The sequence below is a fragment of the Lepeophtheirus salmonis genome, unplaced genomic scaffold, assembly GCF_016086655.4.
Source record: "Lepeophtheirus salmonis unplaced genomic scaffold, UVic_Lsal_1.4 unplaced_contig_7954_pilon, whole genome shotgun sequence".
NCBI classification, from domain to species: Eukaryota; Metazoa; Arthropoda; class Copepoda; order Siphonostomatoida; family Caligidae; genus Lepeophtheirus; species Lepeophtheirus salmonis.
The window spans coordinates 25,714-52,389 of NW_027296109.1; the positions used below are offsets into that span (position 1 = coordinate 25,714).

Sequence of the window (26,676 nt, forward strand, 5' to 3'; positions counted from 1 at the left end):
AGTAACCAATTAGTACTAATAAAGTTTATAGCACGGCCCACATGTAGTCGGCTCCATAGTTTTTCTGGTAACATCCAAGGATGTACTGGGGGTTTAGAAAATTTCTTCTGATGCTCTCCACAAGCAATACATCGGCGACAGGCAGATTTAATTTCTTCATCAATTCTTGGCTAATCAACTGATATGCAAGCTAATTTATTCATCCTCTGAATTCCAAAATGTTCCGTATGTAATAATTCAAGTACATGATTACGAAGACTGGCGGGCATGACGACTCATCACCCTGAAACCAAACAACCATTACAAACAGAAAGTGATTCAGAAATCTTTGAAGCTCTGAATTTTCATCATTACTCTTTGGAATCCACCCTTCTCGAGTGAACCTCATAGCTTTGGATATAGTGGGATCGTTGCTCGATTCTTTTACTAGTGATCTTCTTTCAACTGCCATTATATTTTTATTTATTAATTTTATGGCACATACCATTTCAATGTCTTCCAGCATCTCCTCATCATCAAAGTCCGCATTTCCCACGAACAGTAAACGACTTAACACATCATCTACATATATCCCTAATTCACGAATTTTACTCCTATCCCAACAAATTTAAATCATGAATCTTGGAAAACTGTGAACAAAATTTTGCAAAAATCATACCCATAGTGAATCCAAGTGTTTGCACAAAATGTTAATGATTTGGATGAATTCATATTTGCAAATGGCCTGTGGACATCCCAATTCCTACCAGTGATTTGAAAAAAATCAACTTTATCTTGAGTTTTGTCCATCGATATTGAGTTATCTCCAGTTCTGGTGATGTTTCTCCGTTATTAACATAATTCACATTTTGAAATCAGATGACACAGTACCCTTGCCCTTATTCTTGCATGTTTTTTCCAAATGGCCTTATGGCAAGACATCCTAATTCCTACCAGTGACGCTTAGAAGGGAAATTGTCTGCAGTGGTTGAAACTTAGATCAAAGGGCTTCATCATGATAATGCTTTATTGATGTGAAGTCGTACGTGACTTCCCCTTGTCGGATTCGGGTGCCAACTCCTAAATTGTCTCTCCAGGGTTTCCGTTCATATTTTTCCAACAGTTGAAACGCTCATGAATAATAAAAAGTTTAGGGTCATATTGAGTACTCATGAAAGTTGTAATTTCTTCCAGAATAAGAACATTAATATCTTTCGGGAGTTCTGCTGATTCAATAGATTCCTCAAAAGCATCCCTCAATTGATTAGTTAAAAATATAGAAGGTACTTTATTCTGGGCACCGAATGTGCTCCACCAAAGGGCAAAAACTCATGTGACGAATCAAAAGACTCGAATGACAGTAACTGAGAGTTTGAATAAATTTTAGACAGACATGAAATGCCATCCTGCATGATCTTCGTATTTACTTCCAATTGTTTTTCTTGTTGAACCATCTGTTGTTGCATAAGCAACATGATCATCTCAGGCATAGTTCTTGAGGAAATCTTCTTCAATCCGATCCGTGTAACTATGTAAAGTAGCAAAAAAAAAACTTATTCTTTAGACATAAAAAGCTTATAAATGGTTATTTTCTGTTGGAATAATGATGGAATTCATATAGGAAAGTAGGAGGGAAGATATTTGATTTTATATATATTGTTTTTCAATTTAATGTTTTATGCTTCGATTTAATATCTGCACCTAGAATTTTTACTAAGCTATTGAAACCTGTGATGTCATATCTATGGTCACAACTTAAGATAAGTTGTAGCATCTATTTAGATAACTTAATTTTGTAGGCTAATGCCTCCATGTATGCCTAGATCTCTAAGTGGTTGGCATTGTTGCTATACATAATCCTTTGTTTCAAAGCCAATTTGAATAAAATTTCTGGGATTCCAATGACGCAACTGAATTTTCTAGGGTTGTTATAGAACTTTGTGGCCATGACAACTATCCTTCCTGAGGAGAAAGTGCAAAAGCTCAGAGATATTTCCACTAAATTCTGCCAAAGGCGAGGGTTGTTGGTTAGAAACCTTCAACAGACAAATGGGTTAATTGAAAGCGTCAGACTGGCGTTTGAATTCTCCCTACTATTTCAGAGGAACCTACAGTTCGATTTAAAGAAACTGAATTTTGATGATCCTTTTAAGCCAGAAAGTCTTATCTTTTTCAAAAGTGAGGAAGATCTATTATGGCGGGAAGAACTTAAAGTTGCTTGTTCACCAGTGAGGATAATTTTAATCCAACGTTGGAAGTTTTACCTATACTGCCTTATCAGGATATGGTATATCATTCTCAGACGGCACCTTTGAACAGGGACTTTAAAAAGGGAATGATGGAGATCTACATATTAACGAGTTCAAACTGTTACTTGCAGAATTAGCGTTAAGTTTGATAAATAATCATTCACTATTACTAGTTCGTGTTGATTATACAACGGTTCTGTTTAATTTTAAAATAAAGGGTGGTACCAAAGTGAAACGCCTAAACGATATAGCTGTGAGATCATGGAAGAGGTTGATGTAGAGAAGAATTTGTGCAGATTTTGTCTTGATCCTGTCAAAAGAGAACACAACTGGATTTTCTCAAAAGAAAGTATCTTCAGACGTGGGAGTTCGGATTAAGGATATAAGTATTCAACTAGATACCCTTCCGATGGTTCCAAACCCAAGTGGATTTCTTCGTGTTTAAGGATTTCCACGTAAATTCAAATTATGTATCTTGTATGTGAGACAATCAAGCAGATACATTAGATGCGTTCTCCATAAGGTTGAAGAAGAAGGGTTACTTCTTCCCTCCATTCTTTCTAGTTCCAAGATTGATAAGCAAACTGAAGGAACACAATTTTCGCTGTACATTGAAGAGAGCGATTGAACGAATGCCATAACTATGGAGGAACTCCATAGGTAAATGGAGGCACTAGCTGACAAAAGAAATCAAAGTCTTTCTTCAAATAATTGAAATAATTCAAACTTCATAAAAGGAACTGGAACCATGACTATAACTTAATTTAGATTTGAAACTTGACTCAGATTCCTAAACTTATTAGATTTAGTTTCTTATTTGTAGGGGATGACCAGAGCATTACTCAGCTCAATAAATTCTGAGCATACTCCTGCTCAGTTATTAATTTTTTGAGGTCACTCTTGTTCATTTTTTGTTCGTATTTGAATATGACAACCCTTTAGGATTGCAATTAAGTTCCAGAAATTTATATATTTGTATACCCGTATTACATATTCCAAAAATGAAGAGAAATAATGTAAAATAACATATGTATATATCTTAAAAAATCTAAAATTATTTAAAAAAATTTAAATATCTATAAAATGATTTGATTCATTGACAAAATACTTTTTTTTCTAAGTTTCCATTTTTTAAACTATGGCATATATCGTTCAATATAATTGACTACCTCTAGATCAACGGTAGCTGAGGACAGTAGTATATAAATCCGAAGGTAAAATTTATGCTTGATGTGATCTCACAGCAATTCTGTCAAAAATCTCTGAATAACATTAATTAATTTGATGGAATTCGGATTGCCACATGCAAATATGATAAAATTAAATGATAAGTGGAAGTACAGTTTCTCCTGAGGCAAGTTCTAGTCTTCTGTACAATTTGTGACAAATTAAATGTTTTGATGTTATCTCATAAGATAAAGAAATAGTAATACAAATATATATAAATGAGGAAAAATTCCAGCAATTTTGTCGCTTTTCTATAATGGCGAGCAGGTTTGTGCTTGTTATTCAAAAGAAAAACCGCGCTTCCACTCTCCCTCAATAATTTTGATCGGGGCACACTAATGCCTTGGGAATGACACATTGGTAGCATGCCCTTTTAATGTCATTTTTAAGGAATTTACTCATCAGACAAGAGCCAGTCTCCCTGTAAACCCATCACAACTCAAGCTTGCAGTGAGCAAATCCTTAACAATTTGAGATACATTCTGTGACTATTTTTTCTAAGATTACTTCTTGATTATAGGGTGATATTATTATTTTTCTCAAAAGAAAGAATACTGCAATTTTACTGTATATTAGACTTCATACCCTTGATTTTCATTACTTTTTTGTGGTAAGTATAATGGCGATGTAGCTTGCAGTAAACTTAGTGGATACTATAGTATTAGTTTGATCAAGACATTTGTAAAAATAAAACATGTAAAGTTTGTTAATTCTGAATGTATTTTGCATTGTTTTGTCAATTTCTGATATTACGAAATAATTAAATAGTTACAACAGCATCAATCTTTAAACATTTTTCATATTTATTTATTTTGGTTGGTATGGTGCATTATATTTAATTGTAATACATGGATACTAGGGATCTTTGTCTACGTTTCTGAGATTGAGGGATCCCAAGGTTGGAAAACTTTTGTCCTACACATTTAAAAAAAAAAACATACTACCGATTTTCATTTATCCACTTATCCACATTAAACAATATTGGTTGTTTGGGGTCCAATGGATGTATTTCAGTTTACGGTTTATGACTCTTTGATTGCTAAAATTAAATCATTTTCTTTTAAATACACTAATATTATGGTCTATCAGACTGTATAAGTCTTATCAAATTTATACACTATAACAGAAAAGTATATTTGTTGGAGCAATCAAACAAAGGAAAAAAAGTTTAATAAAAATACAAGGTTAGACCATCATGTAATTGGACTTGATAGAATTTTCAATCTGATATATTGTACCAACTGCTGGGCAAGACAGGCCAATTTTGACAAAATACGCAACCACTGATAGTCTATGACATCACTATTACTAGAATTTTCAATTTAATGTATCGTACCGACTGCTTGGAAAGAAAAACAGATTTTGACAAAACACGCAACCACTCACCTACTATGGCGTCAATATTAAAAGCGTAGTAGGTGTCAAACATACGCCGTTATGGTATAACCTTGTATTTCTATTAAACTTGATTCAATGCATTAAATCATAAAGTTTTAGGTCCAATAATGATTTTTTTCTCGATCTAAATGAAGTTAAATAATAAACTTAAAGTTATTATTTAACTTCCATTTAAGATTTTAAAATGATACTGGGTTTAAAATATAAATCTAATCTCAATAGCATTATTATCTATTTCATCCTTGGGGGTGTACCTGCCATGGAAGTTCACAATAATAGTGAATGACGTTCGTATTTGGAGGATATCTATAGTATTTTGAATTTTTTCATACAATTTCGTAAGCTGAATAAGATAATTAAACTTTCATATCATAGATTGTAGGTTTGGCTAAATAGTAAATGTCTAAAACTGTTCCGGTTTGAAAATCTCCACCCTGTACACTGAGAATAAATTTTAAGGCCTAAAGCAATTCTTAATCAAATATACATAGACAAAACATATTTAAACCTTAAGCCCCAAATTCGTATGTCTATGATTATCGGGAAAAACTTAGCGAATATTATCAATATTTATATGCAGTGATATGTGTTGATTAGGGTGCCCTGAAAAAAATTGTTCATGCTTAGAACAGTTAATGACACGGCTGAGAGTGCAATTAAGTTGACAAAAGACTTTCATGCTTTCATTACAGCGGATGAGGAACAAAATCAATTTCTACTACGTTGCGTTCATGAAGATATATCCTGACTTTAAAAAAAAATACTTCAAAAAATATATCCAATGTTATTATTTATTGTGTTATTAACTAAAAATAATCATAATGTATAAAACAGATTCCTATTATTTATCAATTTCTGAAAGAGAAACTCAACATCATTACTTTATATAAAGTAGGATAGACCAGAGAGAGACACTCTCACCGTCCTTCAACTGACAAGCAACCAACTTCTTCCGTAATTCTAGTTTATTTGCCCAAGTTTGCTTTTGAAATTGACTTTGCAGTCGACTTCAAGCCACACAGGGATCCGTTGCTTCACCGAGAAAGTATAATAGAGTTGTATCTAATGCTAATACTATAATAGCAAGGGCTTTGTCTTTACGAACTCTAAACGTAACATCTTCAGTTATCTTCTCAGCCGTTATCTTAGGCTCCGTTTCTTGTCCCGTGACAATTTTCCGAAGATTATCCTTCATCTGTGCCATGCGACACTGAATTTTCCAAGTGGGATAGTTAGATCCTTTAAGGGGAACGATGGACATTCTATGTACGGACATATCAATTTATATACACCTCACTTATAAATTCAAGCACAACAGAAAGGTATCTGGTCACATAGCCTGTTGGATTGTTGTAATATAAAATGATATCGGGAGAAAAACTTTTACAAACTGATACAAACATTTCAGTATTTGAAAATGACTTCTTTATCACTTTATCTCGATTACAATTAATAAAAAAGTGTATATAAGCACAAACAAATGAGTAAAATGATGGACCTAAATAAAAGATAATATTTTCTTTTATTTTTTCTTTAAGTACTTTATATCTCAGCTGAAGTTATGGAATGGACCTAAAATTTCAATTTAAAAAATGCATTAAAAAATGTTAAGTTTTATTGATTTTTGGGCAATGTAGTTTTTTATAGTTATAAGAAATTTTTACTATTAATTGATAGTAAAATATTTAATAATTTAGATATAAGGGGTAAACATGTTTATAGATGCTTCATATTCAAAATAAATAATTAATTGATAGTTACTAACCGATAAATGATTCAATTTTTTCCCCTTAATATTGTCGTAATCTACATTTAAGCAACCTAACCAACATATTCTATTTAAATTTCTTAATAAATATGAGAAACTAAATTGACCAAAAATCAATAAAAAAATGTAATTCAATTTTACATTTACGTTTCAATAACTAATATTCATTTTGATTAAGAAATACGTCCCACTATATGGCCTTAAAATGATAAAAATAGGATGACTTACGAATGGTTCAATGAGCAACACACTCGGTAACAATTATTTTTCTCAACTCAATGTGCGTAGATTTCATACTCGGCCACTCCCAGAAAATATAAAATACATTAGGAATATGAAATTGAAAGACAATGTATCCATTTAGGTGAAGTAGTTGTAATACTCTTATTTTTACTTAATCAATGCAACTCCATTTGACCAATTAAGGACTATAAAAAAATGCAAAACTTACAGATGTTATTTACCATTAAAACATATACAAATTCCAAAGTTCGTTTTAGATTTGACTTATACAACATTTTTTTATGAAAAATTCATTGATAAATGTTTTTCCAAACAAATAACTTGCAATGCAGTACGATGAAGTCCTAAATATTACATTTCACGCAATTTATAACAATATTTGGAGTTTTTCTTAAATTGGGAGAATCAAAATACCTAAATAACATACATTATTGGACATGGGAGAAAGGTTTTTTTAACATTTTGAATGACACAATGACATACTACATATATATTTTAAAATATGCAACATAATATATATTCGGTAAAAAAGGATGGAACCAGAATTTTGTTACTTTGTTTGTATTTTTAGATATTAGATGAAACAAAAAATGTATTTTCTTAGTAAAATATTATGTTTTACATACACACAAAAAAAAATTATGTTTGATCATAGCAATACCCATTAATAGCACTTATTTTAAAAGCTTAAAGTCTATTGATGAATAAATAAAGCAATATAAGATTACATATTGACAAAGAATAAATGCAAACTAATTCCATAGTAATAGTAATTTTAATGGTTCTTCTTCCACAAGTAACTAGTTACTAACAGTAAAAAAAGAAATGTTCAATTGCTACTCAAGCTTTTTGTTCTTTTTTATTTAAATTAGGTATGATATGATACCTATGATATATACCTATAATCAGCTTTATTATGAATAATATTTTCATAGGGAAGACACTGCGTAGTAATACTAATATTTATTAATGAAGGCAGAAAATTTATCAAAGAGTAATTACTGCTCCAATGGACCTTGTCAGTATTATACAGAGAATAAACTGTCTAGTATTTTATGGGTTAGGTGGATTTGTCGGACATGCTCGTAATCTAAGATATTACTGTACAGGTTTGTGCAGCAAAACGTGGGCGGTTAATTGATGTTATGTTTCTCAATAATATAGGAAGGTTAAATGATAATTTGTTAACCTTCTGGTTAAACCATCATTTGTGCATAAACAAACTAAAATAAACAATTCGTCATATATTCATCATGGGTGAGTAAAAAGTCAAAAGGTAGCGCATCTCAGATCTAATAGATCCTGAAATTAAGGGAGATAAGATTATGAACATTGTTAAGTGGTTTAAGAAAATTGTTTTTCATTGGACCCAAGATGATAAATGATGGCAAAGGCCTCTACAGAAAAGCAGGAAGTAGAAGACACAATTTCAAAAGGAATCCGGAGTTCATTCCAGGCTTGGAAAAGAAGACAAAGTAGAACTCCACCAAATGACTGAATCACCTAGACAACGACATCTCTGTAGCTGCTAGGGCAATCAGGAGTGCCTTGAAGGGTGACTTGGGACTGTACTCATACATGAAAACCCCACACCACCTTCTGATAGAGCTCATATAGACCAAAAACCTCTGGAATCCACGTTTTGTTGCCTATCTTTACTTGTAAATACGATAAAAGTGTCTAAAATTTCTATTGAACCTTAATATGTTATATTTTCCTTAATACAAATAAAAAAAAATTTAAAGGATTTAGCTCTAATGAAATATTTATTAATTCAATATTAATAAATTCCATGCTTATGACACTTTTTTAATATACGTTTTTAATTATTATTCTATGGAATAGGAATTATATAGGTAAATAATAACAGTTATCAAATATCAAACTTTTTTGAATTAGTTTAAAGCTTAGTTGAATACTGCGATAAATAATTACTCATTGAAATGACATATTTGTAATAAAAATTTAACATGAAGTAGAAATTGAGGTTTACAGCAATTTGTAAATGATTTTCTCGATATATTTTCCCTCCAAATTAAAAAAAAAAACATATATTTTTTTAGGCATATTATTAAAATTAATAAAATACATAGTTTAGCCCAAAAAAATGATTATTGGTAACTCTACATCCATAGCTTTATTGATATTTACCAATGTTTTTGATTCATTATTTTTTTAAATAATTCCTTACATAGCTTAAAACAATGTTGCCAAGTTGTTTACTTTTGTAAAATGAGATGGATGAGAGTTAGAAAATCAATAAAAACAATGAATATATTAAAGTAAAACTATAAGAAAAACAAAAACAAATGTGCGATAAGAATAGTGATAAAATGAAAAATTTTATTCAAAGAAAGAGCAACTAATTTATACAAATTGCAATGATTTTGTAACACTGTTGTCAAAATCCAAAGGTTTCTCTCTTGGAAAAGGTAATATGTTGATTTTGTTCAATTTTTGAGAAGTTCTTTAATCAAAGCCATTTTTCATGAAATTATATCACTCGACCACTGAATCATATTCTCCCATATAATATTTTCTAGTTTTATAATTCGAGCAAACATTATTCATCTCTAAGAATCATTCTTATAAAAATGATTTGTGAGATTTTAAGTACATTCATTTGTAATTTTAGATACTTGATTCAAAAATTGTATATGGTTAAATAATTTCTATAAACTGACATCAAGTGAGTTATCAATACTTCAACAGTACTCATACTTGTCCTTAAAGTTTTTGTGATGTTTTATATTTTTAATGAAACAAACGCATTTTTTTTAAATTTTTTAATAAGTTACATGTGAAACACCAATAAAGGAGTGACAATATTCATTTGCCAATCTCTTAATTTGATGATTTTATTTCGTAGCAATAAGACATTAAAGCAACGCTGAAAATGTATTGGTCCAAAAATCTACTGCGACAAGAATATATATCTCATGAATGATTAAAAATTATGTTGTGTAATTTGGCACACTTGATTTACTAATAAATTTGAGGTTGTCTACCACAAGTTATCCAAATCCGAGAGGGTGGCGTTAAATTAAGATATTATTCATGTTTTTCAAAAAAAAAAAAAAAAAAAAACAGCTTAGGAATTATAATTTTTAACCTAAGAAATATGTTTCTTTTATTTCGATTGTTCTTCATAAATATAATAATATTAATGTTATTCTTTTCAACATAATTATTATATTTCAAATGTTCAAATAACCTGATCCATCTAATTACTAGATAGATTTAATTCCCTAATTCACCCATCACATCTTGACAACGCTGGGTCCTTCTTTGAATTAGTCCTTTATATTACTCACTGCTTTTTTTTAGGTGTGTATATGTAAGTCAATATTGTATGTAGTAAAGCTTATATATATACATACATATATTTCTCTTTATGTGTCTGCATCTTCATGGGCGGGGTCTTCTTCTTCTTATTGATATACTTTATGTAGTAAATACAATATATATATATTTATCTTTATGTTTTTGTATGTTTGTGTAAATCATTGATATGGATCGAGTCAAGGTCAAAACTATTGGATTTTTTTAAATACATTTACCTATTTTTTCTTTTTTAACTAGGGATAACCTATGTAATTATTGTTAGTTTTAATGTTTTAAATTATAAATATTATAAAAAATCTGAAGAAAAAAAATGACCTCTGACAAAATATATTTCTAACATCTACATATGTTATATGTGAATATTATGTTAACCTATGTAGACAAGCCTGTAAAGCAAAGCCTAATTCCCTAGCTACCCTGAATTCTTGTAAAATGTATGTTTTTAAAAAATATATATGAATAAAAAAAATCATTATGTAAATTTAGAGAACAATTACTTCTGTTCAGTCAAGCTTAAGATCAGTTATAAAAAATGAATAATATTTATTAGTAAGAAGGAAATATTTCAACAATGTTTAGAAATTTAGAGTTTAAGGACTACATTATGGGTACTGGGCCATAAACACTTCACATGAATTTTTCTTCTGTTAAAATAAATTACAACTATTATTTCAATTTAAGCAAAGAAGTGTTAGACTAATACAATATGATTATGTAACTTTATGATGGAGCACTCCCTTAGTTTAGGTACATAGTTAAAATGTTAAAGAGGACCAATTCAGCTTAGATGGTTCAGATGGTTCTTTTAGATTAGTAGAGCACTCCATTAACAAGCGTTATATATATTTTTCATCTTTCATTTTTGATTTAAAATTTTGCTCTTATAAATTTTATTTGACTAACACTTAAAATTAATAAATGTCTACCTCGCAGGCCAATATTAAAAGGGAAGCACAAAGAAGACCGGAGGAAAAATTTGAAAAAAAACTTCAACGGAAGTCAAATGTTGTAAAATGAATGAAGATTAAATTAAAATATCATATTTGGCAGCGGTGGGATTCGAACCCACGCCTCCGAGGAGACTGGTGCCTTAAACCAGCGCCTTAGACCGCTCGGCCACGCTACCTTATGGCACATCCTTTAGGCCAAAATTATAATTGACAAAAAGCAATACAAAACTATTAAAATTTATAATTATTTTATTTTATTCTAAGGGTTTTTTTATAGTCAGGATGGCCGAGTGGTCTAAGGCGCTGCGTTCAGGTCGCAGTCCACATCTGTGGGCGTGGGTTCAAATCCCACTTCTGACAAATTGATTTTTTATCCATATATATCAAAATTTGGAAAAGCTTAATACAACCCTTTTTGGTCCAATATATATGCAAGCAGAGTGGCGCAGTGGAAGCGTGCTGGGCCCATAACCCAGAGGTCCGTAGATCGAAACTACGCTCTGCTAACTAGTGGGGAATTACTTTTTTTTATTAGAAAACATAGTTTAATTATTATTGGTATGGATATAATAAAGATAATATTTATGTTGTTAATTTTATAAATTTAGTTAATAATTCTTAGAGGAAGATGAATGCCGGAAGGAAGTGGAATGTACTCATTGATATGTATATGAACTTATGAACTTAGTTTCATTTTTTGTTGGTGTTATTTTATTGTATTTTGATTTTATCTGTCTCTTTAGTTACTAACAGGGTTGAAGAGTCCGACTTGTACTTGTATATTTCTAAATATTTGTATTTAGAAGAGCTGAAGAAAAGTTCAAAAAGAAGAACAGATTCCATCTATCATTTTATGAGGTCGCCTACATTTCCTAAATTGATATTATTGTGTATATTATAGGTAAAGTTGATAATATTGTAGAGAAAAACGCGTGCAAGGAGAAGGGGGAACAAATACATATGGTATCATTGTTTAAAATACTGATGTGATTCTCATCTGCCTGCTTTATTCTGATTTTTGAGAGTATAACGTAAGTATTTATTAGCAAAATGTTTAATAAAGATATACTACGTATAATTGACTTAGACGTTTTTTATCCGTTACAGTAGATTTTATAACGTCACACTCCATGAAATTGTAATTCATTATGAACCTTATTCTCTGAATAATAGCTAATGAAACGACAAAGTAGAGTATTTCGAAATATATTTGAAGTTCTAAGTTTAAAAAAGAAGGCTTTCATTAAATATAATCAAATAAAAAAAAATATACCATTATGTTAAATATACAAAATTAAACAATTGGAATCATATGTCTAATAACAATAAATTATATATACAGAATATTGAAATAATAGATTGATCCAAATAATATTTTCTTGTTCTGACATCGGAATCCAGTTAAATATGTCATAACTTTAGGTTGCAAAACACAAGCAAGACGTGGAGTTTAATCAAAAAGATAATCACCCACCCCTCTTCTTCATGTGGAAGTTGCTATACACAATTGTGCACAGAATAGATATATCTCTACCGATGAAATCTAACTAATTATTAATAATAAAGTAAATGTCAAAATCATAAAATTAGACAATAAATATACTAATAAAAAACATGTTACAAATAAGATTTAAAGCAATAGCTAATTATGTAGTAATGTCCAGCGATATTACTCCTTATTAAGAGCATCAAAAAAGATATTTTCCCCGTTATTTATGCTTATATAACCACATACTATTATTATGAAGGATATACACAATTTCTAATTATAATGCTAAACCCAATGTACCATTTAACTACCCCCCTTGTTGTGACCATTTAAGCAGTTGTTTTTGCTATTCAGTGAGTTGTGTATCATAATTCTTGATATGTTTAGCTAAAATATAATTATATTTTATGGTTAGATTTTAAAAAAATTGAATACTTACTGTTAGATAGTACAAAATTCAGAGCTCCATTTCGAAATTAGTAAATATTTTGTACTTTTTACTGATAACTTGATCGTCATTTGGTGTGGATGACTCAAAACATTTTTATATGTATTTCTATAAATGACATCAGTACCAACATCCTCCATTAATTTAATAATGGTTCCTCGGGAAGGGATAGGTTTACCCGTGTATTTCTCCATAAATTTTTTGAACATAGATGATTAGCAATGGATAAGGTTATATTACATACAATCAGCATCTTTGAGAGATCAAAGGTAAAGTCTGACTTGATGTATTCATCGTTAACTTGATTTTATAGATGAATATCCATACTCTTGTTATGAGAGGAGGATAATGAGTGGCGTGTAATTCTAGACAGGATACTAAAGGCACATTTATATCAATAAATCCGACAAGCCATCTGTTTCTCATCCGGTAAGTATTTTCCAAAGCCCTGGGCCTCCATTTCCAGAAATCCAGACAGAAGGGTACGTTATTTTAGGAATTTTATTCAATTCCCTATCGACTAGCATTATCTAACGTTATATTAATATTGAATAATAAAGGCGGGAATGCTAACGTTCTTGATTGATAGAAGAAGATGTATATTATTTAATCAATGATGCCATATGTATTTCTTCTCTTCTCCTCGCACGTTTTTCTATTCTTATTCTTATCACCCTTAATTATAGGTAAGTTGAATGAATAAGTATGTTATCTGTTATGACTAATGGGTTTGTTTAAGTTAAAACACTTTTACTTATAATTATTCTTATTTTCATAATGAGAATAAAGGTTTTCATTTTATAAATTTATAATATATTGATTAAAGATGAATCAGGAGAGTATTTATGGAGAGTTTAATACATATATTTTACTATGTATTTTTTAACATTATTAATGCAATAACAAATTATTGAATTTTAGATGAACATCAAGTCAAAATGCAGTGTTCAAAATGTAGTATATGAGGCAAGAAACATATTACACTTATACATCGTGGTAATATGAAAAATGTATACATATAATTACAAAATTTGAAAAAGAATCTACTGTTCATGTTCTAGAAGATAAATCATTAGAAGATGTGCAAAGCTTACATATTAGTTTTGGAATGTTGCATATCCCTGTGCGTATTATCTTTGATGAAAGTTTCCAGGATTTGTCTGAAATCATACCCCTTATTTATGATATGTTAATATGAAGTCTAGAAAACTTAATATTAAGTCAAAGAATTCTCAGGAAAATGAAATGAATACATGGAAAATTAAAAATATATCAAATTTCAATTCGAGAATTTAAGTCATCTTATCAGACTTGGAATTGACATCGAATATGGAGATGGAAGAAAAAATTGATGGCCTTGTAGATGCTGATATCATACTGAGGTTCTCAATTAATGATTCACTTCCCATCGGGGATAAAAGGAACTTGATGCTTGTAGAACTAGAGTTAGTAATAAAAAATGTATACTGAGGTATCGTGACCTTGTCAAGACATCGATTATTTTATCGATAATGAATTAAGAAGTACCCATAATTGAATATCGTCATCGTCAATAGTTATTTGAAATTGCAAGTTCAGCAAATTCTTCAATCGTGGCGGTGGAATATCCTCATATATCTCATATCCACGTATATCATAATATGTCATAACTTGAGGTTGCAAAATAAAAGCCAGACGTGGAGTTTATGTATATACTTTATTCTACACGCGGAGAATCCAGAATGAGGTATATTAATTATTATTAAACAAAACACATACGGAACATTTGGAAAACATAATTTACCAAATATTATATGCATATATATATAACAAATGTGTAATAGTTTTTTTTTTTTGTCATAGCTAGCGTTGTTTATTCTGATAGGTAATTATCAAAGTTTGAGCACTTTTGGACCCTCAGTTGTTATGACACAGTCGTTTGAGAGGGTTGATGGGAGTGAGTGCTTTTGTGAAAATGGACATAATGGAAGTTCGAGCACTCATTAAATATTTGTTTTTGAAAGTGTAGCCTACAAATAGATTCTAACAATAACAGACATATACACTGGCAAGAAAAAGTTTTGAAAATCAAATGGAATTTCACTTATTGTTTTAACTGCCTATGACTTAATCATCAGGTAACATAGTAAGTAGGCTATTAAAATGAAAAAAAATGAAGGTTCAATTATAAACATTTATTGTAAAAAGAGCCATGTATTTTTGTTTAAATTTTAGCTTCATCAAAAAATCCTCCCATTTTAGACTTTTGGTATTCTTACATTTATTTTTTGAAGAAAGGCAGGTATCATTCCTAGTCTTTTTTTAAAAATTTACACTTATTTGTGGGGCACTTTTCCCGATTTTTTTGTCTTGGTGTTCCCACAATAGCTCTATTGGGTTCAAATCAAGAGATTGAGCTGGTCATTGCATAATAGATAAAATGTGAGAGGCTTCATTCTTTTCCGAGAAGTTTTTGAAGAGCTTGGATGTGTGTTTTGGGTCGTTGTCTTGTTGAAAAAACAATTAATCTCTGTGAATGGCCAAGATAGAATGGTAACCAATCTGAAGCAGCTGGATTTTTACAGACAAATAATTAAAAAGTATTGTATGGATCTATTTTTTTCATAACAATTTTCATCGTGTTTAAGTAAAAAATATTGATAAAGTCATAACCATATAAAAGTATCTTGGATTTTGGACGGGTAACAGAGATGGAAGCATCCCTGGGAGAAGTGTGTAGAATTACAAGGAGTCTACATTAAAAAGTTAAAAATCAGAAAAAAGGTCTTGTATCATTGTTAGGTCGAAAACTTTTCAGACCACCCTTATGTATGTGAACCAAACCATTAACATTCCGTCGCTAATCATTCTTTTAATAAAAATAAGAATAAAAGTCACAATAATACAGTCGTAGTAGACATTCTAAACTGTTGATATCCAAGAATAAAAAAAAAAAAAATAAAATAAAAGAGGACAGTGCTTGGAATGTTAAATATTTGATCAACGTTTTTTTCCTCTTCTTTCTTAGGAGAAGCGAGTCTTAGTTACTTATTAGTTATTAATACATATCTAGTCTCTTCCATTCAAAATGAAGGTCAAAAGAGCTCCCAGTACAAACATCAAAAATAAATACAGAGTGGACAAGGTAAATCCGGAATAACTTTAACGGCTAATTATGAGAAGTTAGAGATTATTTGATAAAAACTTTAATACTTGTGACAACCTAAATGTGTTAGTTTTCAAATTTAATAACAGGTTTTTTGAGTAACTCGTTGTTCAAGATTGGAAATAGTCAGAAGAAGCTCGCCGCCCGGGACACTCCACACAAGAGATACTTTCCTTCTTTAAATATCCCAAATCAACAGTTTATGACGTGATTAAGGCCTTTGATGAGGAGGGAAAGACTGATACAGCAGCTCATTCAACAAGATTTGATAAAATCCAGACAAAAAGGCTCATAGCTGGCTTGAAACGATCAATTGACACTCATCTAGACACAACAATTGCTAGGATGCCCAAGGACTTCAATGTGACCAAAGGGACTATCAAAAATGTCATAAGAATTGTCCTGCATTTCTTGTCTAAGTGCAGAGCCTCAAACCATCTGCTAACAGAGCAGAATTTAGAGAGAATCTTCACCATTGACGCCAAGCATAAACGTAAAAACGATTGATGGAACTGTCTGGACCCTGAGGAGGTCCAACCAGTCATGAAAACAATGAATCCGGCTTCGGTTATAGTCCTGGTGGTCATCATCACGGAGGGAATGTTATGACCTCCACTTCTTCCCACAAGGACTAGTAGGTGCCCAAGGAGGTCTACAAGGACGTTCTCAAGGATATGGTCATCCCATGAATGAATGAAGTCACCCTCTGAGAAGCCATATACATTTTAGCAAGACTCAGCACCTGCGTATAAGGGCAAGATTGCCAAAGAGTTCTTAGGACAAAATGTGCCAGATTTTGGACCTCCATTTTATTGGCCAGCCAACAGCCCGGATCTCAATCCCTTGGTTTTTTGCCTGTTGGTCAGGGTAGAAAGGATTGCCTGCAAGAATTATCATACCACAATTGAGGCCTTGAAGACCCCCATCGTCAATACAATGAAGGACATGGATCTGCACGAGGTAGCAAATACATACCTCGCATTCAGACGCCGTGTACCACCCGTTATCGAGAACGAAGGCTTTCATTATGAATAATCCTTATATATTTAATGTGACTTCCAAATGTATACAAAATAATCTTTCTATCTTTTATACAAGTCCCATAATTAGCCGTCAATGTTATTCTGGATTTACCTTCTCCACCCTGTATATGATGCATTTCTAAGGTCATCATTATCCTTTGACTCTGAGCTTCCTTGTAGTAGATAAAATAAGACCTTTACTCAATAGGCATCCGTAAAAAGTTTGGGCATGTATTTTGATAGTACGTATACTACAAATGTATAATTTGGTCAAGACGAAATAGCTAACAGATGCCAACGTATTTGATTTTTATCTGTTTCTTTATTGATGAGAAAATTTTGCAAAGACGATTAAGGTAACAAGGTTATATATACTGGGTAGGGCAGCAACCCGTGGACTGTTAATTAATGTTTATTTTCTCAATACTGTGAAAAGGTTTTTTTTAAATATATATTCTGTTTCCACGGTCTTTTACATAAACAAACTTAACTAATCATTTTGTCAATTCATCATCATGAGCCTGCAACAACAAGCAAAAGACAGCGCATCTCAGATTTTCTAGATGCTGGAGTTGATGTAATGAAGGTTACGGACATTGTTAAGTGCTCTAGGAGGCCTTTTTTTAAAGTTGGCCAGGATGAAATAAAGGGAGAAGACCTCTCCAGGATCTCAAGAAGAGTAAGACATAATTTAACCATTTCAGACCCCACGGAATTGAAAAGAAAATCAAAAATAATTATAGTCAATTCTTGATCTCTTTGATCATATTAGAACTAATTAGAATTATTTCAATAGGTTCGCCCGAATTTGATGGGACACTGGTTTCCCTCTGGGTGTGAACGGTAATTTTTTATTATTTTTAAACAAATTACTAAAGTAACGCTTTACTTTTTATTTATATTTCAATTAAGTAATAATTATACTATGAAAAATTAATTTAGTAACTAGTTTTCATATCAAACATAAAGAAGCAATTTCGATATTCAAGTATTAAGCAAGATTACAAGCCATACAACTGACCAAAGTTTGATTTTCTATATTTTTGCTTGCACAGTAATCACATATTTTTCTTTTTTGTTCAAACTCCAGTAAATGTCCAATATAACAGATACATTTTTTCTTCTCGTTGGTATGTAGGATTGGGTTGCCTGTTACCCCCTTCATAATATTTCATCAGACTCTAAGCAATTACTACTTTCAAGTCAAGAAGCGATAATTTATTTGGATATTTAATGTTATAAACAATATTGAATACTAAATCTGGAAGATTCTTAGATAAAATTGTGTTGATGATGAATCTTAGTGGTATGAAGCAGTTCTTTGATCCATGAGATCGACTCATGCCTATGCCTTTGTTGTAGTGCTTAACAAATGTAGAACTTATTTTTGTAAACATTCTGTTCAGTAGATTATAAGTGGTCTTAATTTATATGTTTTATCACTTTAATCATTTTGTAAACAAAGTAAAATGGTTTTGTAGTATCGTAATAACGATGTGAATGTTGGCTTCAGGAGTCAATGAAGCATCTTAAGTGTTTTCTGTGGGGACCTCTTCATCTATAATTTAAGTATTGGATTCATATAATTAATTGTTTATGTCTTCTTTCACCAATTGGTTTAAAAATTTGAACCTTTGTTTACTAATAGTGCTGCTAAAGGTCAAAATACGCCATTCTTTGATGAGCATGGATTACTAACTAACTGTCTACTAATAAAGAATACTTTGGTATGAATCGGCAAAAGACAAGCCCATGTCTCAACCTGAGCAAATTTTCGTCTAATAGGGAGAAAACCGTTCAATGCGGAAGGCGGAACAATTTGGACTGCCATGCATTTGCATTTTTGGGCAAATATAAAAAAATCAATAGAAAAATTGGTCACTTACATATGAAGGTGAAGTTGTTTCAAAAAAATGGTCATAGTTTGGACACATAATTAAAATGGAAAAAGTCCACTGCAATGTTTTTATAAATTTGAGATTCCTACTACTCCCGTTCAATCATTGGATAAAATATTTTGTAAATAAATTAATGCAAGGAGTATGGTTTGAAATTATAAAGAATACATATGATGCAAAAGGGTTAAAGAGGGATTATAAGGATTCCATTAACAGTGTAGTCTTATTCCTCCACGCAATTTCTTCTTTTCATTTGTCTTCGGTCATCCTGGATCTCTCCTACTATAAATAAGTTTGTTTCTCTCCCTCGTCAAGGCACAGAGGTACCAGAAAATCTTCAGATGAATCAAGGCAAAGTATTCAATTATGAAAATTTTCTTCAGATAAGAAGATTTTCATAGTTGATCAATTCCACAACTGCCGGAACGACCGCTGGTTAAAAGAAACAAAAGAAAAGTCCAAGGGCCTTACAGCACCAAATATCTGGCCCAAACAATAGTCTTTGGCGTTGTGGCCTCTGATGGAAAGAGGATGACTCCATTCTTGTTCAAGGCTTGATAGAAAATCGGCCAGGAGGCCTACTATAAGATGCTTAGGTACAACATCTTGCCATGGCTGAATGCCAACTACCCGTAGGGTAACTACGTGTGGACTCAACTGCTGCATGGCGTTCAGGCAACTTGCAGAGGATGTGATTGATAATGAAAGTGGCCATATTTAGTGAAAAAAGTTTTGTGTCTACATGTTTTAATAATATTATTTTTCCCCTTATTATTAAAAAATAAAATTATTGATGTATTTCCACATTTGCTGCCTACCTTGTAACTATAACTTAAGTTGTGAAAAATGTTGAGATATTTTAAATGAGTTATAGAATGAAACAGAGAGTACAGAAAAAGTTTTGTTAAAATAACTTAATAAAGTTGTAGATAATTAAGTTGGCTAGATATTATATTTTATAGGTGAAACATTACGGCCCTAATAGATAAAGGCCTGCAAGCACCTCAACCAAAGTCACATCCCTACTCATGACCATATGTATATTTAACAGACAAGGGGTTACAACAATGTATTTCATAAGTTGAAATACAGTTCGGAAAATGTATTTTATAAGAAAATCCCTACCCTCAATTTCTATTGATTTATTTATTAACTCCCTCCACAAGTGATCATGTCCCAAATACTTCATTATCCTTCTCCAAATACTCCAAAATATCCCTCATAAACCAGCCCCTCATTTTGTATGACTGTGTGTATCTTGTTTAGATCATATATTTGGAAGGAACTGTTAAAACCATAAATAAAATTAACTTCTGCAAGCTCATAAATAATAAAACTGGTCATACATAGTATATACAATGTCAGCTAATACATTTTAATTATATTTATATAGATCCCCTTTTGATATGTTCCAGTTCCTGCAGCATAGATAGGTATACGATACGTGCTCTCATTGATCCATAAAATATTTATACAACCTCTGTCGTCATGAAATGAATTAATAAAAAACCACAATAATGTTCAAACCTCATAAAACCACGCCAAAGAAGCAATAAAAGCCTCGGCCATCAGTGATCCTTATGATATGTAGGATAACTTTTGAGTTTGTTCCTCCTTCTTTTAATTTAGAGGCACTTGGAATGTTCGTAATTGTGTGATGAGATCATTTTTTAAAATCAACTTTATTCCTTTTAGTTTAGGGTAATGTTCAAATAATTAAACAAATTGGCATTTATAAATTAGTCAAGCATATCGACATGGGTTAAAAGATTCTTGCGTGTCTACCACATCAACTAATCCCTATGATAAACCCTTCTCCACGGTTTTTAGCCAAGACGAATAGATTCAAAAAGTTTAAGAGTTTTGCATTGGATAGCTAAAAGTATGAACTTTATTTATAAAAAAGAGCCTCTTCAAAAAGGCTCTATATCGTTGTCAATTTAACATAAGGCCAAAACAATATTACAAGGAAAAAACTCATTTTGAATTGATCTCATAATATAAGCCCATAAGTATTCGTATGCCCCAGTTAGAAGGATAGAAACAAAGAAAAAGAAGAAGAAAATATATAAAAATAAAGAGAGAGAAAAAGAAAAAGGATTTGCTCCGAGGACTCCCTTAAATGTCCATTTTGTATTTGGAATCCCTCACTCACTACGGGTATTCAAGGAGTCATCTTGTATTTATGAATCCGAAATAATTTATTTATACAGTTTGAGATATGAGACTTAATGTTATACAAAATTGTATAATATATATTTTTTTCTATCTCTTTGTTTCATAGCAAAAATTAACAAAAAATGTATGGCCTTTTTTCTGAAGGCCACGAGGCTTTGAGAAAAAAAGTAAGGTCATATTTGGGATCAAATTGCACAAAGTTGAGGATATGCTGTTCTTGTGTATAAAAAAAAGTGTGATTTTGGTGGATAGTGTTGTTAGTGATGTCCAAATAACGCATAAAACAGGAGTAAATATAAAAATGCAGAAAAAGTCCAAAATGCAAATAAATCAGCTAAAAAGAGTTATTTTAGTTTTGAATATTTTTATCATATTATAATTTTTTATTCCAATAAGTCTTATGCCACTGAATAATCATCTGATTCCTGGGGCTGTTCTCCGTTAGCATGTTCCTCTTATAGGGAGAAGGTCCTTGAAAATAGTAAAGGTTATTTCACAGTCCACGGATGTCATGGGGTGCAGTTGAAGCTCGCTATGATGTTGGAGTTTTCTTCACGCCAGACACATTCTCACCAGAGAGTATCAAACCAATATTAAATATATTCTGAAATGCTGGAGTCTTCTTGAGAATGTCTTCTAGCTTGTGGGAAAACTTGGGTATGGTCAGGGTCTCACGGATGTTCTTAATGATGGACAAGGTCTAGACAAGAGGCAATATTTTCTTGAGCGGATTGAAGCTGTCCTTTTGGACTTTGACGTTTGACTTAATTAAGGCGAGGTCTTGCACACGATCTCCTTGCCTTTTTTTCTCCTTGGCCTTCGTCATGGTGGTGAGGCTGGACATCGTCTTCTTGGTGGACTTCTCCAAGAAGTCTTTGAACTCCTTGTTGTCAATCTAGGGAGGGGAATGTTTGCAGAGACCCAAGGCCTTCATCAGGTCTGTGTTAAAGATGCCTTTGCTGTGTTTGTTGGAAGATATGACGTTTACCAGGTTCATATCTCTTGCAATTTTTTTGTTCCTTGGGCTCTAGGATAGACATCCTGACTGAAGTTGCAAAGTTTATACAATCGGTATTTTTTTTTGGCACATTGGTGCCACCGATTTCCTGTATGAATACTGAGGTTTCACAATCTTTGGTAAAGTCAAATACTGAGGTTTGTAATAATTAATATTTGATAAAACACGGTATAAAAGGTAATTGTTCTCCAGTAGAGTTATATATCGGTAATGAAAGGAAACATGGATTATAAAAGCCTCATTAGCTTTGGCGGCAAGATGGATAGTATAAACTGGGGTGAGGAACCTAAAAGACGGAGTTTTCTTGTTTTGGAGGGGGAAAATTAGAGAGTGTGTGTTATCAGGGAACGATTGCACAAATACACATTTTCTATCTAAAATTGCAAATAAAGTTCGAAAATGTTGAATAAGAAAAAAAAATGCAAATAAAGTTCGAAAATGCAAATACATCTTATTAACATAAATTGGACATTATTAACCATAGTAAAACTTACTGTCTCGTCCAAATTTCAAATAATGAATATGCTCTTTTTTTCTTCTATATGCATTGAAACAGAAACTTTTCATCACTATTTTATTGTTATTCTTATATTTTTTGGTCAATGTGGTTGTGAATGTTGACTGTGTGTAAAACCATTCTTCTTCTTTTGAATTTATCTTTTATTGAACATTTCAAAACAACAATCTCTCTATATATGAATGTATGTTATGTATATAAATATCAAATCTTGTACAGAGTCTGTCTCCTGTAGATAAAATATATTATTAAAAAACTTTTGACCCTCCAACAGAAAAAGTACGGAAAATAATTAAATGATTATTTTAAGAATGCCTTTTGATCTAGACACCCTGTATTTCTGTCTTTATTTATGTCTTCTCCTTTTTGTTCGAAACAAAGTATCTTTTTTGTTTTTCTTTTGCCTATTTGAAGTAATGTATTATATATATGGATATTACAGCATTCAAATGCCTTATCTATGTATGTACCTAGAAAGAACATTGAACTTAATATCCAAGAAGTCCGTTTTCAGTTCTTTTGTCTCTCCTCCTCTTCTCGATATTAGTGTTGCATATATTTTATTATATATATCATGTAAGTCGTGACCCGCTATTTCATTCAAATTTCATAAAATTTCCCTATTTATATACAGTATATAACATTTCAATCTCTTTGATATCTCTCAATGTCAATATTTAATGTGTTCTTCGTACTCTTTTTTCCTTCATTTTTAATGACGTTCATAGTTAAAAATGTGATGTATAGTTTGTAACTTGTATAAGTAAGTTGTACAAGTTGCAAATTATTCGTCTTTAACACTAGAACAACGATGCTATCATTATTATAGAAGATACTCAGTTGATACTCTCTGATTTTGATGAGCACACATTCGTGGTTACACTTTTATATTTGGTTTAATTTTCTCTCTGCGATATCAAAATAGTGGTACTGATAATTGATAAGAGCTTGAGAAAATAACAGGTTCAACAACAAAATCTATGCTTATGATTTACTGCCCTAAATATATGTACTCTTATTTTCTTTTCTTTCTAATATAACGCGCTAAGCTATAGCTAGACATGCTCGTTATTAGATTGTTATTTCTTGGATCAAGTAGTTACTCTAAAAAAAATGAGGTACCGACAAACATACAGACAAATCAGAATTCATTTTTATAAGTACAAAAAATTCATCATTCAAAATCTTATTTTAGGGTGGCAACAATTTTCTTGTACGAGTTACATCATATGATATAAAACCGTCAATAATGAAAGCTCCTTTTAATTGTCAGAGATTGAGAATCGCTGTAAATGTGAATGAGGAAAGGAGGGAAAGGACGAGGGATTATTCAATTAGTAAGGAGATTCATTCCTTAAATCCTTTTTCTTCTTTTTAGTAGAATGTCAAGTTTCCTAAGAGATGCATCCTAGTAACTAACCATCTTTTTTACTCTATGATGAAAGGTCTTAAGAAGCATTTGATTGATAAGAAAAGACTAGGGTCAGATTCTTGCTGTTAAGATAAAGCTTTTTCTTGTTTATTTTTATTTATTAGAGTCTACTTTTACTTCTTTGGAACTAAATAGATACTCAGGGCCTATTTAGAATGAAGGATCCCTCCCTATGCATTTAAGTGACATAATGATGCTTTCATACTTATTAGAAAAAAAATCTGTTCTAGGATGTAAAGAGAATCGCTATGTTAGACTTCAAAAAAAGAAAACCAGATATATAGCTTAGGTAAATTATAGTTACACCACTAAATAAGAGGGGAGAAATCACTCTCTGTGACATGTAAAATCTGCCAAAATCGTTGATTTAGCAGAAGAGTCGAAAGATTCAATGTTGACCCTGAAGGGAGTAAATTGCATTGCTAAAAAGTCTAACCTTATATCTTTTAATGAGCATTATTAAAGGGTGTATTATTCTCTCTCTCTCAGACCACCTACTCTAATAGTCCCATTTATTAATACCTCCGGTTAATATTAAGGTCATCATTGGAATGTAACGATTTCAAAATGTTGACATTCCGTTCTAAATCTTAAGGACACGTCTGAATTTGAAGCAAAAGTCGTCCCGAATACAATCTTTGCTGAATAAAATCATTATAGTTATACCCTATAACATAATCATGAATCAAGCTTAGCCAATTCTGATGACAACAGCAAATACTTTAATTATCCCTGAATTAAAAATAATGTTAAGCAATTTTCGTGCATCAAAAGGTACTTAAAGCTTCGTAAAACTCATTCAATTGGTAAACTGAAGTACTTTACTTTAATATTACTTATTGAATTCATAAATTCAAGAATTCCCTTCAGAAGAAGGATTTAGACTTAGATTTATTTTTAAACAAAACTGTAATACTTTTTCCCTCCAGGAATACGTATCAATGTACAAATCCGAACTGGATGCTGAATAAATAGGAGTATGTTCAACTTTCAAATTAATAAGAAAGTCTAGAAAATTGGATACACATTTTAATGACTAAGTAGCTTTGCAATCATATATTCATTCATCACTCTTTGTGATATTTCTAACCAGGAGGTCAGTAGAATTTCTTTGTCCATCACCCTTTATGATGTTACTACGGACGTTTTATGTGGTATCTGGCTTAGGACTACCTAATACTTTAAAAGAAATCGTAAAGGAGAATTATCCATCTTCAACAGATTGAACTCTGGGAGTATTTTCAAAAGGTATAAATTGAAAAATCTTTGTCTCTTCCGTTGAGACGTGCTATCAATTAATCGTACATTACCCTCCATACGAATATTATATACTTCTGACAACTAAACCTATCTTAGCTTATCTTCTTTCCATTTCTAGAAGGAAACTAGGGCGCTGGGATTTAGTCTGGGACACTTATACTCGCTTTAGATCAGGGCCCTCTCTTAAAATAATATGAGTACTTAATGACAAACATAGAACATTGTTTGACATGTTGAACCATGTCCAACAATTTGTTTGGTTCTCAGGCAAACCCGAATGTAACTACATATATCTTCTTATAAAATACCTCTTTGAGTTTCCTGCCCAAACGTCACCATTATTTTGAGCCTCTATGTACCTAAAGATATGCACATCTACACTTTCTCCCAATTCCTCTACTTCGTTTTCTCTCTGTACTAAATATACAATATTAAAAACACATTCTTCCAGGTGTTAAATATTTCCTTAATCACTCTTTGACAGGTCTAACTACATACATAATTCTACGCATATAGAGTTTCAGAGGAAATAATAATATAATGAAATAAAAAAGACGTTTTAAAATACGTTTATTCACTATGTAACTAACATAAGAAAATATCTTCTTCCTTCTTTTTATCTTAACAATTTTTCAAATGCATTAAGAAATAGTTACAAAAATAAACTTTAAACTTCTGATAGAAATTTAAAGTTTATTATGTATTAATTAATTCACAAAATGTTCTTGTTGTTTTTCTCTGACTAAGTTTTGTATTCTTTCCATTTCTTCGAGGATAAGTGTGTTTACGCACATTTATCCTCGAAGAAATGGAAAGTTTAAAATGAAAGTTTAAAGTGTTTCATATTGCATTGTGTACCGCTCGTAAACCAGAGATGGTGAGAAAAATTGGTCCATAATAGAGTAAAACCCAAATATGGATCCATGGTCTGAGATGACAATGGTCTATACGGAAATATCCGTCAAGTAAATGTAACCTCTTAAGACAGAGCCGAAAAAAGTCGGTACGACTCTATTATGTAAATACCTCATTTTTTAAATACACTTTTGAAAGAATGACTAAATGATATGCGTTCATAGAGAAAACACATATTATGTATTGCATTTAATA

General features: G+C 31.4%; 1 long non-coding RNA gene and 2 other non-coding genes across 4 annotated transcripts; 2 read left to right on the forward strand and 1 right to left on the reverse strand.

Annotated features, from left to right (window-relative positions):
• The first annotated feature begins 11,026 nt into the window (after positions 1-11,026).
• LOC121131522 (uncharacterized) lies at positions 11,027-12,774 on the forward strand. 2 transcript variants are annotated; one of them, XR_005869071.2, is made up of 2 exons: positions 11,027-11,717; positions 11,768-12,774. It is a non-coding gene; the product is annotated as an uncharacterized lncRNA (long non-coding RNA). The 2 variants fall into 2 exon arrangements; XR_011784241.1 differs by having other exon boundaries at positions 11,782-12,774.
• TRNAL-AAG (transfer RNA leucine (anticodon AAG)) lies at positions 11,254-11,335 on the reverse strand. The gene has a single exon. It is a non-coding gene; the product is annotated as a tRNA-Leu (tRNA).
• TRNAL-CAG (transfer RNA leucine (anticodon CAG)) lies at positions 11,436-11,519 on the forward strand. The gene has a single exon. It is a non-coding gene; the product is annotated as a tRNA-Leu (tRNA).
• Positions 12,775-26,676: the final 13,902 nt, after the last annotated feature.